This window comes from Nicotiana tabacum, chromosome 20 (genome assembly GCF_000715075.1).
Source record: "Nicotiana tabacum cultivar K326 chromosome 20, ASM71507v2, whole genome shotgun sequence".
NCBI classification, from domain to species: Eukaryota; Viridiplantae; Streptophyta; class Magnoliopsida; order Solanales; family Solanaceae; genus Nicotiana; species Nicotiana tabacum.
In genome coordinates this window covers 166,273,091-166,287,648 of record NC_134099.1, presented here as the reverse complement: position 1 = coordinate 166,287,648, position 14,558 = coordinate 166,273,091, and positions in this window count along the sequence as shown.

The window sequence follows — 14,558 nt, the reverse complement described above, 5'->3', positions numbered from 1 at the left end:
AAAAAAGACGTTAAAAAATGTGTGTGTTGTTAATTGAAAAGGTCATGGGGAATTGGAAATTTATTTATTTATTAATTGATTATAAAAGGAATTAATCAAAAAGAATTATATGGGGATCAAACTCCTGACCTTGGGGACGAAAAAGAGACAACACGGACACTTTGTCACCAATGCACCAACCAATCACTTGAGTATAAGTGACCACAAATATATTTACCCATATAATTAAAAAAATTAATACTTTATACATAGCCTAGGGAGGGAAACATCGATGCATGTACCTCACCCCCTCCACATAAATCCGTCCCTGCCTTCTGGTGCACTAAAATAATTGTTGCTTATTTAAATTCTCACATCAACACAACCGACATTTTAACGAATTGTTTTCCCAATCTAATGGATACCCGACCCAATTGAAAAAAAAATCCAAAATCCAAAATCCAAAACCCGGAAGCAATTAAAGTATATTCTATTAATCGAGTATTTCAAATATTAAGTGGTTATTGAGTATCAAAAAAATTCAATTCATTCTTTTTAATTAAAATTTTTGCAATTCGACAAAGCTTTTCTACCGACGTTGGCCCTAATTGTAGTGGAAAGAGTAATATTTTGAGGAAAACTGAAATACTATTTCATTCTTATAACTTATGAAATATTATTTCATTCTTATAACTTAATGAAATATTATTTCGGGGCGAATAAAGTGAGAATTGACTATATTCTACCGAACTTGATCAATAAATTTACGTGAAGAAATTGGGGATTGTTGGAAGAATAAGTGAAAATACATAACTAGATCATTAAATTGAACTTGTATTCAACTGAAACAATTCTATGGAAACATTCAAAATACAATTTAAAGGACAAAACAATTGCCAATCGAATAAGGAAAAGAAAGAAACAACAAATTTAAATTAAAAAGTTTGATATCATGCCTTCAACTCAACACCCTTAAGATTATGTTGTGTTGGAAATGACCTTCTCGATACATGTTGAACATGAAAGATGGGAATTTAATAATATGGAGGAGGTGGTGATGGAGAAGGGATTGATAAGAGTAAGGAGGTGGTGGTGATAATGGTGAAGGAGGAGAGGGCGAATTATAGTAGTATGGCGGTGGAGGAGAAGTTGAAGGTTTCTTGTAGTAATCACTCTTTAGTAAAGATGTCACTTTGTATTCTTGTTAAGGCATTAAGGATATTTTGTAATAGTCAAGTTTTGGAACTGATGGCTTTTTATAGTAGTAATTTTTTGGAACTGATGACTTTTTGTAGTAGTCATTCTTTGGTACTGTCACGATCCAAACCTATGGGCCTCAACGAGCACTCGGTACCTTACTTAACCAAGTACCAACATAACATATCTTTTTTATTGTACTTTCCTTGGCAAGTGGGCCAAACGGGCCGTCATAGGCTAACCAGAATAACCATAGGGGAATACTCAATATAGGATGAACCAACCTAATATAAAAACTTATACATGTGAGATATAGGCCTATAAGGCCAACATGATCATTTGTAAACTCAAAACATAGGCCGGCAAGTCATACAAGCATTCGTATACATGACATTTGTCTAAAGCCTCTAAGAGTACATACTTAACATAAAGGTCGGGACAAGGCCCCGCCACACCAAACAATATGTGTCTAAATCATACTGACCAAAGAAGCAACTCCGGAGCAAATGGAGCGCACCAACATCTTCCGCTGAGCTGAAGCATACTTGGAGGACTCTCGACCTGTCTATCGAAACCTTCGGGCATGAAAAGTAGCATCCCCAGGCAAAAGGGATGTCAGTACAAATAATGTATCGAGTATGTAAGGAATGAAAATCAGTACATAATAGACATGAGAGAACATAGAGTAAAGGACTCGACATGTAAGTCTGAATAACTCTGAGAATCATTAATATGTATAATGCCATGCATATGCATATAAATGTCATGTCGTGCATAGGTACATGTGTTCATAACATCATCAAGCTTCTTAGGGCATCCCATCATATCATTTCAGCCATTGTGGGCAACATCATCAACGTATGCCAGCTGATCAGGTGGTGGTGAGTATATAATGCCGTAACCTTTTTCTATATTCCATATATATATATATATGCGTATATAATGTTGCCTGGTCATAGGTCAATGTAAATGAATGCAATGCATGAGAAGTACGTCAATAAAATCCTTCGAAGTGTCATAAGACCATTATGCCTTTGATTAATATCATGAAGTAAACTTTTTCAACTTATGTATTTTTCTGAGACCCATGAACAGAAGATGTAATAATAAGATACATGGGAATTCAAGAACATAGGCACCTCTAATACTTCTATAAATAGAGTCATTTATGGAAGTTGTGCATTTGCTCATTTCGTTTGTGTTGTATAGATCATGCCAAAAGGAAAGAAGAGATAGCCTTAACATACCTGAACCGATTCTCTTGACAATCTCTCCAACACACGTTGATTGCGATAAAACATGTAACAGCGGATCGAAGTAAGGGAAAATCCATATGATATTCTTTGAGAAAGATTGCACCGTACTCCCTTAGAATCGCAAAATTCCGTTGCCATAGTATTACATAGTTATATGATTTTTGTAGCAAAATTCACATTGCAAACATTTTAAATGAGTTGCTATACTATTAATTAGTATAACTCTATATGAATTTTGCTGAAAGGGAACATTTCTTGTACGCTTTTGCATAAACATCTCAATTTTTGCTACTTTGAGAGATCTTTTATACTTTATATTACCAAGCCACCTCATCCTTCAATTGTGACACATATATATATATATATATATATATATATATATATATATATATATATATATATATATATATATATATATATATATATATATATATATATATATATATATATATATATATATATATATATATATATATATATATATATATATATATATATATATATATGTCAATGTAAATGAATGCAATGCATGAGAAGTACGTCAATAAAATCATTCGGAGTGTCATAAGACCATTACGCCTTTGATTAATATCATAAAGTAAACTTTTTCAACGTACATATTTTTCTGAGACCCATGAACATAAGATGTAATAATAAGACACATGGGAATTCAAGAACATAGGCACCTCTAATACTTCTATGAATAGAGTCATTTATGGAAGTTGTGCATTTGCTCATTTAGTTCGTGTCGTACAGATCATGCCAAAAGGAAAGAAGAGATAGCCTTAACATACCTGAACCGATTCTCTTGAAAATCTCTCCAACACACGTTGATTGCAATAAAACATGTAATGGCGGATCAAAGTAAGGGAAAATCCATATGATATTCTTTGAGAAAGATTGCACCGTACTCCCTTAGAATCGCAAAATTCCGTTGTCATAACATTACATAGTCTTGTATGATTTTTGTAGCAAAATTCACATTGCTAACATTTTGAATGAGTTGCTATACTATTAATTATTATAACTCTATATGAATTTTGCTGAAAGGGAACATTTCTTGTAGCTTTTGCATAAGTATCTCATTTGCTACTTTGAGAGATCTTTTACGCTTTATATGACCAAGCCACCTCATCCTTCAATTGTGACACCTATCTTATGTATTGTAAGAGTCACATTATAAGATTTTAGGGGCTTCCACATTTGAGATGATGTTCTCCCTTAATCTTATCCACCAAAAACCTTAATTAATTGCTAATCTTCCTCCAAAAATCCACACTTAATCAAATATTAGCATAATTAAGAATTATCTCAATTTACTAAAAATACTACTCACTTTTAACACACTTATACATCTTGATATCATGGTCATGTGGTACATTGTATGACATTAGTCTATAAATACGGGATATTGCAGCTCAGACCGTATTTTATCCCAAATCGACAAACTTTGACGAAACTCACTTTCTTCGATTTGCTTAACCTTTCACCTTCACGAATTTACTTATCACTTGTTTGAAATAGGATAATACTTATAATCTCCAAATAATCTTGTCCTTGAACTGATGTCAAATATCTTACAACAAATTGAACGGACAATATTATAGGGTGTAACATCATCGTAACATAATATTGCGGAGCATAACATCGACGTAATACTGTAGAGTGTAACAGGTACTGGTATTCTGATGTAGGCACTGAGGGTACCTTATAGTAGTTATCCTTTGGAACAGATGGCACCATGTAGTTATTCTTTGGCACTGATGGCTTTTTGTAGTATTCATTCCCGGGTACAGATGGCACCTTGTATTCCTGTTTAGGCGTTGAGGGTGCCTTGTAATAGTTATCTTTTGGAACTGATGGTTTCTTGTAGTAGTCGTTCTTTGGCAAAGATGGCGCCTTGTATTCCTGTTTAGGCACTGAAGGTACTTTGTAGTAGTTATCTTTTGGAAGAGATGGCACCTTCTTGTAGTAGTCATTCTTTGGTACAGATGACACCTTGTATTCCTGTTTAGGCACTGAAGGTACCTTGTAGTAGTTATCTTTTGGAAGAGATGGCACATTCTTGTAGTTATATTCTGGAGCATATGGTTTCTTGTAGTAGTCATTCTTTGGCAAAGATGGCACCTTGTATTCTGGTTTAGACACTGTGGGTGCCTTGTAGTAGTTATCTTTTGGAACAGTTGACACATTCTCTTGAGTTATATTCTAGAACAAATGGTTTCTTGTAGTAGTTATTGTTTGCCAAAATAGCTTCTTGTATTCTTGTTTAGACACTGAGAATACTTTGTATTCGTTCTTGGGCACTTGTTGTGGACATGTAATTTTTGACTCGCACAGTCTTAAAGTTTGTCATGGTCTTTATATTTTTATTTTTAGTATAATTCTTGAAAAATACAAAAAATAATATATATATATATATAGTTTCATGTTTTACCTTATTTCTATTTGGTTAAGGTAATTAATATTTTTATAGCAATATATTTTGTTTTACTATGATTTTTACCTTTGTTGTTACATAACATCGATATATAAAATATATATAGTCCATAGAATGATATATTAATCAGAATTAATTTTATTTAAAAGAAAGGTTCAAAGCTTTATTTGTTTATGGACTTAAAAAGGGGGTTAAAAGTCCCAAATTTTGGCCCAAATTCGGCCAAGACAAGGCCCAAATCTGTGCAACCCAATCTCCTCCTTTGCCCAGTCTACCCGACCCGCGAAATGCCCGTCCAAACCCTCCCCACTCCCCTCTAAATCCTAGCCCTCCATCCCTTTTAATCCCATGGCTAAGATTTATCCCCGCCTTGATATAAAAACCTAATTTTACCCAACCCTAAACCTAAACACCTCTAATCAAACCGGCGCCCCCATCTCTAAGCCTCTGCCGCATCCCTCACCACTCTCAAACTCACCGGAACTCGTCCAAACCCGGCGAGTTCACTCGTCCTAGTCCCATGGTCCCCCCTCCTCTCATCTCCTTCTTCCACGTCACTCAAATCGTACCAAATCTCATCATTTCAATCCGATTCACGCGGATTTCGTCTTCTATTTCTTTTGTTTAAACAAAAAATTCGAGTCCTTGAAATAAATATTGAAAAATGGGAGCCATTGGATTAAATTTTTATCCAAGACTTCCATTTTCTGATTTTTGTTAAAAATGGGATTTTCGAATTTTGTTGAGGTCCCCACACGAGATTTTTTAGAGAAGAGGAGAAGAAGATTTGAGAGGGATATATATTTGATGTTTTTCGGACAAAAGAGAAAAAAAAATTTGGGGAGAATTTCTTGACAAAAAGAGCTAGGGTTTTTCAGATTTTTGGTTGTTCCGTAAATTTCAATACCATTCGAAATTTACTGTATGATTGTTTTCTTATGCAATGAAAAAGGGCGTTGTTTTCCGGTGTCGAATGCATTTTTGAGTTTACAGTGGGAATTAGAATAGTAATTAAATGGGTAAACATGTGCTTATGTGATTTTATTGGTAACAGGTAATTGTTTGTGAAGAAAGGGAAGTATGCAATTATTTGGTCTCCAAAGGGATGGTGAGGTGGACATGGCTGTTCTTGTCATGCTTCAATTCACTTTCTTTACTGTATTTTTCCTCTCCATGAGCATTGGATGTTATTTGTTATTTCACTGATTGGTTGTTGGATATGAAATTGTTTGGATGATTGTTGGGCTGTGGGAGTATGGGAAGATCGAAGCCCATTAACGATTGATTTATCTCCATGCTTTAGGTGTCGGGCTAGCCTAATAAAAACGAAAAGTTAAAAAGGGAATGAACATGAACTTAACTTTATATATTTTAGTTTTATTTGTTTTGCTTTTATTATATTGCCCGCTAGGAGCATGTTAGGTCGTCATCATTTGGGTAGGCAAGCTTTAGGATTTGTGTTGGTTTCAAGGTGAGAGGTCATTCCCTTAGTTAAATTTATCCGGGGGATGCCCCGAAGGATTTGTACATATTTTATTTCGGGGAATGACCCGTAGTATTCTGTAACTGGAGACCGAAAGCGAACTCGTAGTACTTTTATTTGTATTTCACTTTTGTTTTTATCTTTCTTTTATTAGGTGGGAAAGGCCTCGAGCCTCTTGTGTATTTGTTTTTCTTTTCTGTGTTTGTTTTAGCTCAATCTGAATATTTTAAAAGCCAACTTGATCGAGTACGCAACCGTGATAGTTACGGGATTCAGGGAATGCCTAACACCTTCTCCCCGAGTCAAATGAACTCCCTTACCCAAATCTCTGGTGCAGATTTAGTTTTGGAACCTAAAGTGTTTTAAAGGAAAAATTATTTTTAAAAAAACGGTGGCCTGACACACCGAAATTAATGTCAGGTGGCGACTCTGAGATATTTCCTTTCGAACACAAATTTTTGTCACTTTCAAAATTGAAAAACCTTTTCAAGCTTTACTAAATCTTTTTTTATGAATTTAAGAGGGTTTAGTGGAGTTTGTTTAAAAAAGGGGTGTGACATCTCTGGCGACTCTGCTGGGGACTTGCGGGTTCGAGCTAGTACTTGATTTTGTTGGCTTTTAAAATATTTAGTTGAGGTTTTTATGTTTTTTCATTAGCTTTACTTAATTTTTATTATGTTTTTATATTTTGTTATTTGCTAGTTGTTTATGTGTTTACAGTTTTTGTTTTATGTGTTTACTGCTTTATAACTGTCATCATATGCATTACCCGGTCAATTCTTTCTGCAACAAATCTCGGAGTACGCATCGCGTACACGAACTCTTCGTTGAGTCACCCTTATTTTAGGGGGGGCGTCGGACGTATGGAGTGGGTGGAAAGCTTGAGCAGCCACCATCGACCATACGCTCCCTCGAATTGCCTTGTTAGTGAACCCCAAACTTAGGTCATCCTTTAGGTCATTTTTATTTGCATCATGTCATTTAGACCTAGTAGGGCTCGGTCCCAGGTACCGTGTCCCTTTGTAGGAAGCCTGTCCAAATTTTGTCAAAATGGGCCCATGACCCAAAATGACATTTAATCATCCTATGTGCTAATTGCATCTGTGAGGGTAAAAGGGTCATTTGGCGGACCGATGCTTGGGAAAGAAGGGTGAAAATGAAGAAAGTAGGGCCCACTCACATTCTTTTCCATAGTTTTCCAAAAATTCAAAAAAAAAAAAATCCAAAAGATTTTACATTTTTCATCATTTTCCAAAAATAAAAATAAAAAAGAAAACCTAAAAAGAGTTTACATTTTCCATCATTTCTCAAAAAGACAAAAAATATGGTTTTTCCAAATTAGTTGCATTTTTTTTTGAAAGGCTTCATCCCATGTTTAATCTTCCCGAACTACGCGAACCTGATTCTCGTCTTCTGGGATGGGATACGTAGGCAATCCACATAGGGTCCGGTCTTCCTAGTAGGTCCTAGGTTATTGGCTTCCGGGGTCGCAACCAAATCTTGCATGTATAGCCATATTTGGCCACATTAGCCGTTTTTGCAAAAATAGAAGTGTTTTCTCAAAGTAATTTGCCATCTCTTGTCTTAGGATCTTGAATCTACAATAAAGTGTCCTCTTAATTCTAAGGTTCATTCTTGTCAAATTTGCATGTCTAGCCACTTTTGGCCACATCAGTCATTCTTGCAAAATAGGGTTATTTTTGCAAGAGTGGCTCAATTACTCTTGTCTTAGGATCTTGAGTTTATAACTCGGTATCATATCACTTTAAGGTCCATCCATGTCGTGTTTGCGTCCCTAGCCACATTTGGCCACATCGGCCATTTTTGCAAAAAAAGGGCCCATTTCCGCAAAGTAATTTTTAAGACCATGATTGTCGGGATATTAGAGTCATGTAAGCTTTAGATGGAGTATTTCTCATGCATTAGAGGTCAACTTTGTCAAGTTTGCGCTAATAGCCACTTTCAGCCACTTAGGCCTTTTGCAAATATAGCCAAGTTGTGTCCTGCATTTGTCCATTAGGAAATGTGGTGGGGTCACGTAGTGTCCCGAGTCTCTAACCATGTTTGCTTCATTCAGGTATGGACCCGCTGATTCGATCCAAAGTGTTGATGGTAGTAAAGATTCCTAGGAAGTTGATCAAGTGGTGGAAAATGTTTTCATCGTTAGAGCAGCATGAGTTAATGCAGAAATTGGGCACCCTAACTTCCCTTCTTGATATCACACACCGCCCAGACTTAGTGGAGGCGATGTTGACTTATTGGGATCCGCAAAATTTGATTTTCAGATTTGGAGAGTATGAGATGACTCTTACCTTGGCGGAAATGTCTGGTCTCACTCGTTTAAGCTATATAGGCAAAGACATTATACTTCCCCGAGATCACTCTAGGACAAGATTCCCCAGCGACCTGGGCCTGAAAGATAACAAGCATTTAAAGTGTCTCGAGCAGTCCTAGATATCCTTGGATTATTTGTTTGCTAGATTTGGACCACAGGATAGTTTTGACGTCTTTTGGGATGAGTTCTGCACAACCAAGGCAAAGTGGCAAAGACGTCGCCTCAAAGCTTTCAGCCTTGCTTTGTTGGGATTATTGGTTTTTCCATTAGATGAGAGGCACATTAGCACCCGTCTGCAGTCAGTGGTAATGGCACTATTTCATGAGAAGCAATGCAAAACCGTTACTATTGTGCCGATGATCTTAGCAGAGTTATACCGAGCCCTGAGTGAGGTTAGGGGAGGTGTCAGATATTTTGAGGGAAGTAACCTTTTGCTACAGCTATGGATGATGGAGCATTTGCACACCGCTTCCTTACTTTGTCCCATCGACCGTGCCCTGAGGGATAGGGTGGTATGCATCGAACGTAGGATGAAATCTCCTAAGTTTACGTACCCAGTAGGCGTCACGGCTTCGATTGAGTTCCTTGGTTTGAGGACAAATGGGAATGTTTTGTGGGCTTACCTTTGGCTACCTTTGGATGATATCTTGGTAGGGTGCCTCATGCAGCCTTTCCTGATGCTGATAGGACTTAAGTGTGTCAGACCATATACTCCCGTTAGAGTAATGCGGCAATTGGGCAGAAGACAAGAGGAGCCTCCAACTTTGAATCTTCGGAGGCACATCATAAATTTTAGCAAAAAGGCGGCTGATGAAATCAAGTATGTGCAATACTGGAACAATGCAAAGAGGATGAAGAAAAATACGTTAGTAGAGGATGTTGGCAGGCCCGAGTGTACTCAGGAGTACTTGATTTGGTTAGAGTCCATTTTGCCAGGGGTTAGCACCCCATTGCCAGCACAACTTAGGGGTTGGACAATTCAGACAGATGATGTTGAGGAGACATCGGACCAAGATCCCTGACATAAGCTTGAGTTGATAAAGTCTCAGTTAGCGGGATTGGAATCAAACGTGGAGCAGCATGGCCAGTATTTGTTTAGGGTCGGCCTTCAGGATGCGGGGGCACACGCCAGGGCCTTTATTCCCAGTATCGGTGTTTCTTTACGAGGCATGTTACAGAGTTTGAGCATGACGGACAACCCAGGATCATCCCAGCTAGGACCGTCGCTTTCAAGAACAACTTGAGGATTCATTCTATTTAGGTGTTTTGAGATCGTCTTATGTTGTCTTTTACTTTCGTGTCTTATCTAGAAGTACTGAGTCCTTTAGGTAGTGTCAAAGTCTGTCGTAGTGTAGTTGACTCTGTCAGGTCTTTCATTATCGCACTTCTTATTGTATTTTAATATCAAAATGTTTTTAAATGAAAAATCCCAAAAAGATTTTGTTTTTAGTTTATTTTCCATCACTTTTCCAGAACTGCACTTGGTCTGATTCATAAGGGACATGATACGTAGGCAACCTACATCGGGTTCGATCAAATCATTTTTGGTTCAAAATAAAAGGAGAAAGAAAAAGAAAAGAGTGATAAGAGGTTTGGGAAAAGAAAGAGAAGAAAGGATTGAAATGAGCAAGTTAGGATGATGCCATATGACCCCGCGACCATCAAAGCCATTTTAGAACCGTTAATCGTTGCTAGGAGCATTGCACGTAATGTGATATTATTATTTGATAAATGCTCTAACGTTAACATGGTGGTTTTGTGTTGTTGTCCTCTGTTATCTCTTATTGTTTCAGGAAGGTGGTTAGTTTGTTGGCATCCTGACAAGTCATCCATACAACACCCGATCAAAGCGTCAAACAGTCATGGCTAGCAAGGAAACAGACACTGGAATTATAGACCCACCAAGGGAGATTGTTGAGTCAGAATCAGAATTGCAAGAGGAGGTTCGGAGGTTGAAGCATCAGATGGCAGAAATGTATCAAGCCTGGATCAAGGGAAACCCTCCACCCTTGTTCCCTACTAACTACACAGAAAACGCTGCTTCCATTCCACCACTCTCTCAATCCCAGATGCCCAATACTATTGATCTTTCCCCACAACATGCACTTGGCTTTACCCCTTACCACAACTACCCCGGCACTTCAACCCAAACTGTTCATGCTCCGCCAGCCAAAACAACCTCGTACCCTGCTCCGACATCTGCTCCTATTTTTGTACCCCCTCCATAAGATACCCTCTACCGATCCTCTAGTGAGCCTGCATTCCCCGCTATAGATGCCCACTACTATACACCGGAGCCCACCTTTAAAGTACCAGATCCTTACTCTTATACTCCCCAATTTGAGCCTCATGTTGAAACTGACAAACCACCCAAGAACGCAGAGCAAGAAGAGATGTTTAGGAAGGTACAGAGTCTGGAGCAATCATTGAGAAATATGCAAGGGTTGGGAAACCAAGTGAGTGTGTCCTATAAGGATTTGTGTTTATTCCCCGATATCCAATTGCCCGCCGGGTTCAAGATGCCCAAGTTTGACTTGTATGACGGACATGGGGATCCTGTAGCTCACCTGAGAGGTTATTGCAGTAAAATGAGAGGCGCCGGGGGAAAAGACGAATTACTGATGGCATACTTCAGCCAAAGTCTGAGTGGGGAAGCTTTAGAATGGTACACCCGCCAGGACACCAGCAGGTGGTACACTTGGGACGATATGGCTCAGGCCTTTGCCCGGCACTTTCAGTACAATATAGACATTGTTCCAGACCGCCTATCTCTGACCAAGGTGGAAAAGAAACCCGTTGAAAACTTTAGAGAATATGGGTTCCGATGGAGGGAACAAGCTGCACGAGTCAATCCTCCGATGGAAGAGGACGAGATGGTTAAATACTTTCTTCAAGCCCTGGATCCCACTTACTATGGCCACTTGATCTCAGCCATTGGTAAGTCTTTCAATCATGTGGTGAAGATGGGAGAAATGGTGGAAGAGGGGCTCAAGTCGAGTAAGATCATGAGTTATTCTACTATAAAAACAACCACTCAGGCAATCCAGAGTGGTACCGAAAGTTTGCTAGGCAAGAAGAAGAAGGAAGATGTCTCTATGGTTGTCTCCGGATCATGGCATGGCCAGAGGGGTTCACCTTATCAGTACACCCATCCTTGACCCCGACCTCAAAACTATGCCCCTGCTCAATATAATCCACCTCAACATTACTTTTCCTCGCAAAACCCCCAATACTCAGCTAGGCCATCCCAATACCTTGTTCACCATACACAGTCATATGCTCAACCCCTTCCTTACCCGCAATGGCGTACTCCAGTTCCACAAAATATCTACCCAGCTCCACAAAATACCTATCCACCCCTACAACCCTATCAAAACCCTACTGGTTCAAATTTTTGATCAAGGCCAGAGTATAGGAGAGAAAGGCAACAACGAAAACAAACTTTTACCCCGCTTGGAGAGTCCTATGCTAGTCTGTTTCAAAGGTTAAGGCAGTTGGACGTCTTGAATCCAATTGAGTCAAAGATACCAAATCCCCTCCAAAGAACCTCGATTATTCCCTAAGATGCGCCTATTGTTCTGATGCTCCAGGGTATGACATAGAGAAGTGTTGCCATTTTAAACGGGCAATCCAAAAGCTCATTGATACAAACCAAATTGTAGTCCAAAGCCCAAATACACCAAACATCAACCAAAACCCTTTGCCAGCCCATGTAGAGATGCATATGATTGAAATAGTTCATAAGGATGGGGAGCCCAAGAAGTCTTCTAAGTCCTTCATGATGATTTGGGCCAGTGAAAGCAATTTGGTTAAAGCTCAAGACTCTACCAAAGCAACGCCCTTGACAGTCTAAGGGGTGACAGAGAAGCCAAACATATTCAATTCGAAACCACCAGTGTTGGTCGTGAAAGGGCTATCGAAAGATATCGAGGCAAGTCCGGAAAGTTCAAAAGTGGTAGTACCAGGGATTCCAAGTGAGCCTGTCATAGTTGTGAAGGGGGCTCCTATTACCCCTATCATCATTAGACCAGTAACCTAGCTACCAGTGATGGATGCCAAGGCTGTTCCATGGAATTATAAACAAGTGATAGTGACATACAAAGGAAAAGAAATAGAGGAAGAAGTTAATTAAACTGGAGGATTGACTCGTTCTGGGAGATGTTTCACCCCAGAAGAATTAATGAAAGCCAAGCCATTAAAGGATAGCCAAATGCCAGTAAAGAAATCGGTTACCGAGGAAAAGGCTGAGGAGTTCCTGAAAAAGATGAAAGTGCAGGATTATTCCATTGTGGAGCAGTTAAGGAAAACACCAGCTCAGATTTCTCTTTTGTCTTTGTTGATACATTCAGATGAACATCGCAAGGTCTTGATGAAGATTTTGAATGAGGCACATGTTCCTGATAAGATCACAGTGAACCATTTGGAAAAGATAGCTAGCAAGATCTTCGAAGCAAATAGGATCACTTTCTCGGACGATGAACTTCCTATGGAGGGTACAGAACACAACCGGGCTCTTTATCTCACGGTGAAGTGTGAAGATTCTGTTGTCTCAAGGGTTTTGGTTGATAATGGCTCTAGTGCAAATATTTGTCCCTTGTCTACCCTGCAAAAACTGAAGATTGGCACCGAAAGAATCTACTTGAACAATGTATGTGTCCGATGCATTGATGGGGGAGGTAAAGATTCTGTTGGAGATATAATACTCAAATTGTCGAAAGGGCCAGTTGAGTTTACCATGGAATTCCAAGTGTTAGATGTGACTGTCTCCTACAATCTGTTGTTGGGCAGGCCTTGGATACATGCTGCTAGGGCAGTCCCATCTTCTCTACACCAAATGGTGAAGTTTGAATGGGACAGGCAGGAAATAGTTGTACACGGTGACGAAGACTTGTCAGCTTGTAATGATACAATTGTTCTGTTCATCGAAGCTAAAGATGATAAGGGAACTTGGGTCTATCAGACTTTCGAAACAGTGTCTGTTGAGAAAATTTCTGAGGGAAAATGTATTTTGGGTCCTAAGCTATCCTCCGCGTCCGTCATGGTTGCGAATGAAATGTTGAAGAATGGTTTTGTGCCGGGCAAGGGTTTGGGCTCATCTCTGCAGGGTATTGTGCATCCAGTGCGCCCTAGTGGGAATCCTGGTACAGTTGGTTTTGGATTCATGCCTACAGAGAAGGACATGAAAATGGTTAAAAATCTGAAACAGAAGGTATGGTCGCTCCCCAAGCCTGTCCCACACATCTCTAAGTCCTTTGTCAAGCCAGGGACCAAAAAACCTCCAACCTCCTCAATCCCAAAACCTGTGGTCGATGTTGATGAAGATCTGATCAAGAGGTTCCAAAGTCTGTTCGAAGAAGTCGATATGGTAGAAGTTGGTGAAGGTCTAGTAAAACAAATGTGCAGCTCGTTGGCCCAAACGTGAAGCTTAGCAATTGGGAAGCTACTCCTCTCCCCACCAGGAAGGAGTTTTGGTAGTTTGTTTTGTTTTCCTTTCTGTTATCTGGGTTATTCCAGAGTTGTAATCCAGATTTTTAGTTTTTGCTTGTTTTGATGTTCAAACCCTTCTATCCTTTTATTTTCAATAAAATGCAATTTTCCGTTTTCCATTATCCTTAATAGTGTTTTATTTTGTTCTTTTTTCTTTTGTACAGTTCTTTTTATGCTAGTTGCAGTGACATGACATGCATGAAGAGTTTTCAGCCGAGTCTTAAAAGCCAATCTAATCCTGAAATAACAATCCAAGAAGTAGAATATGACGATGAAATAGAATATGATGAAGAAGCAGTATTTGAGGAAATCAGTAAAAAGCTAAAACAATTTGAAGGAAAACCAAAACCTAATTTGAGTGAGACTGAAGCAGTCAATTTA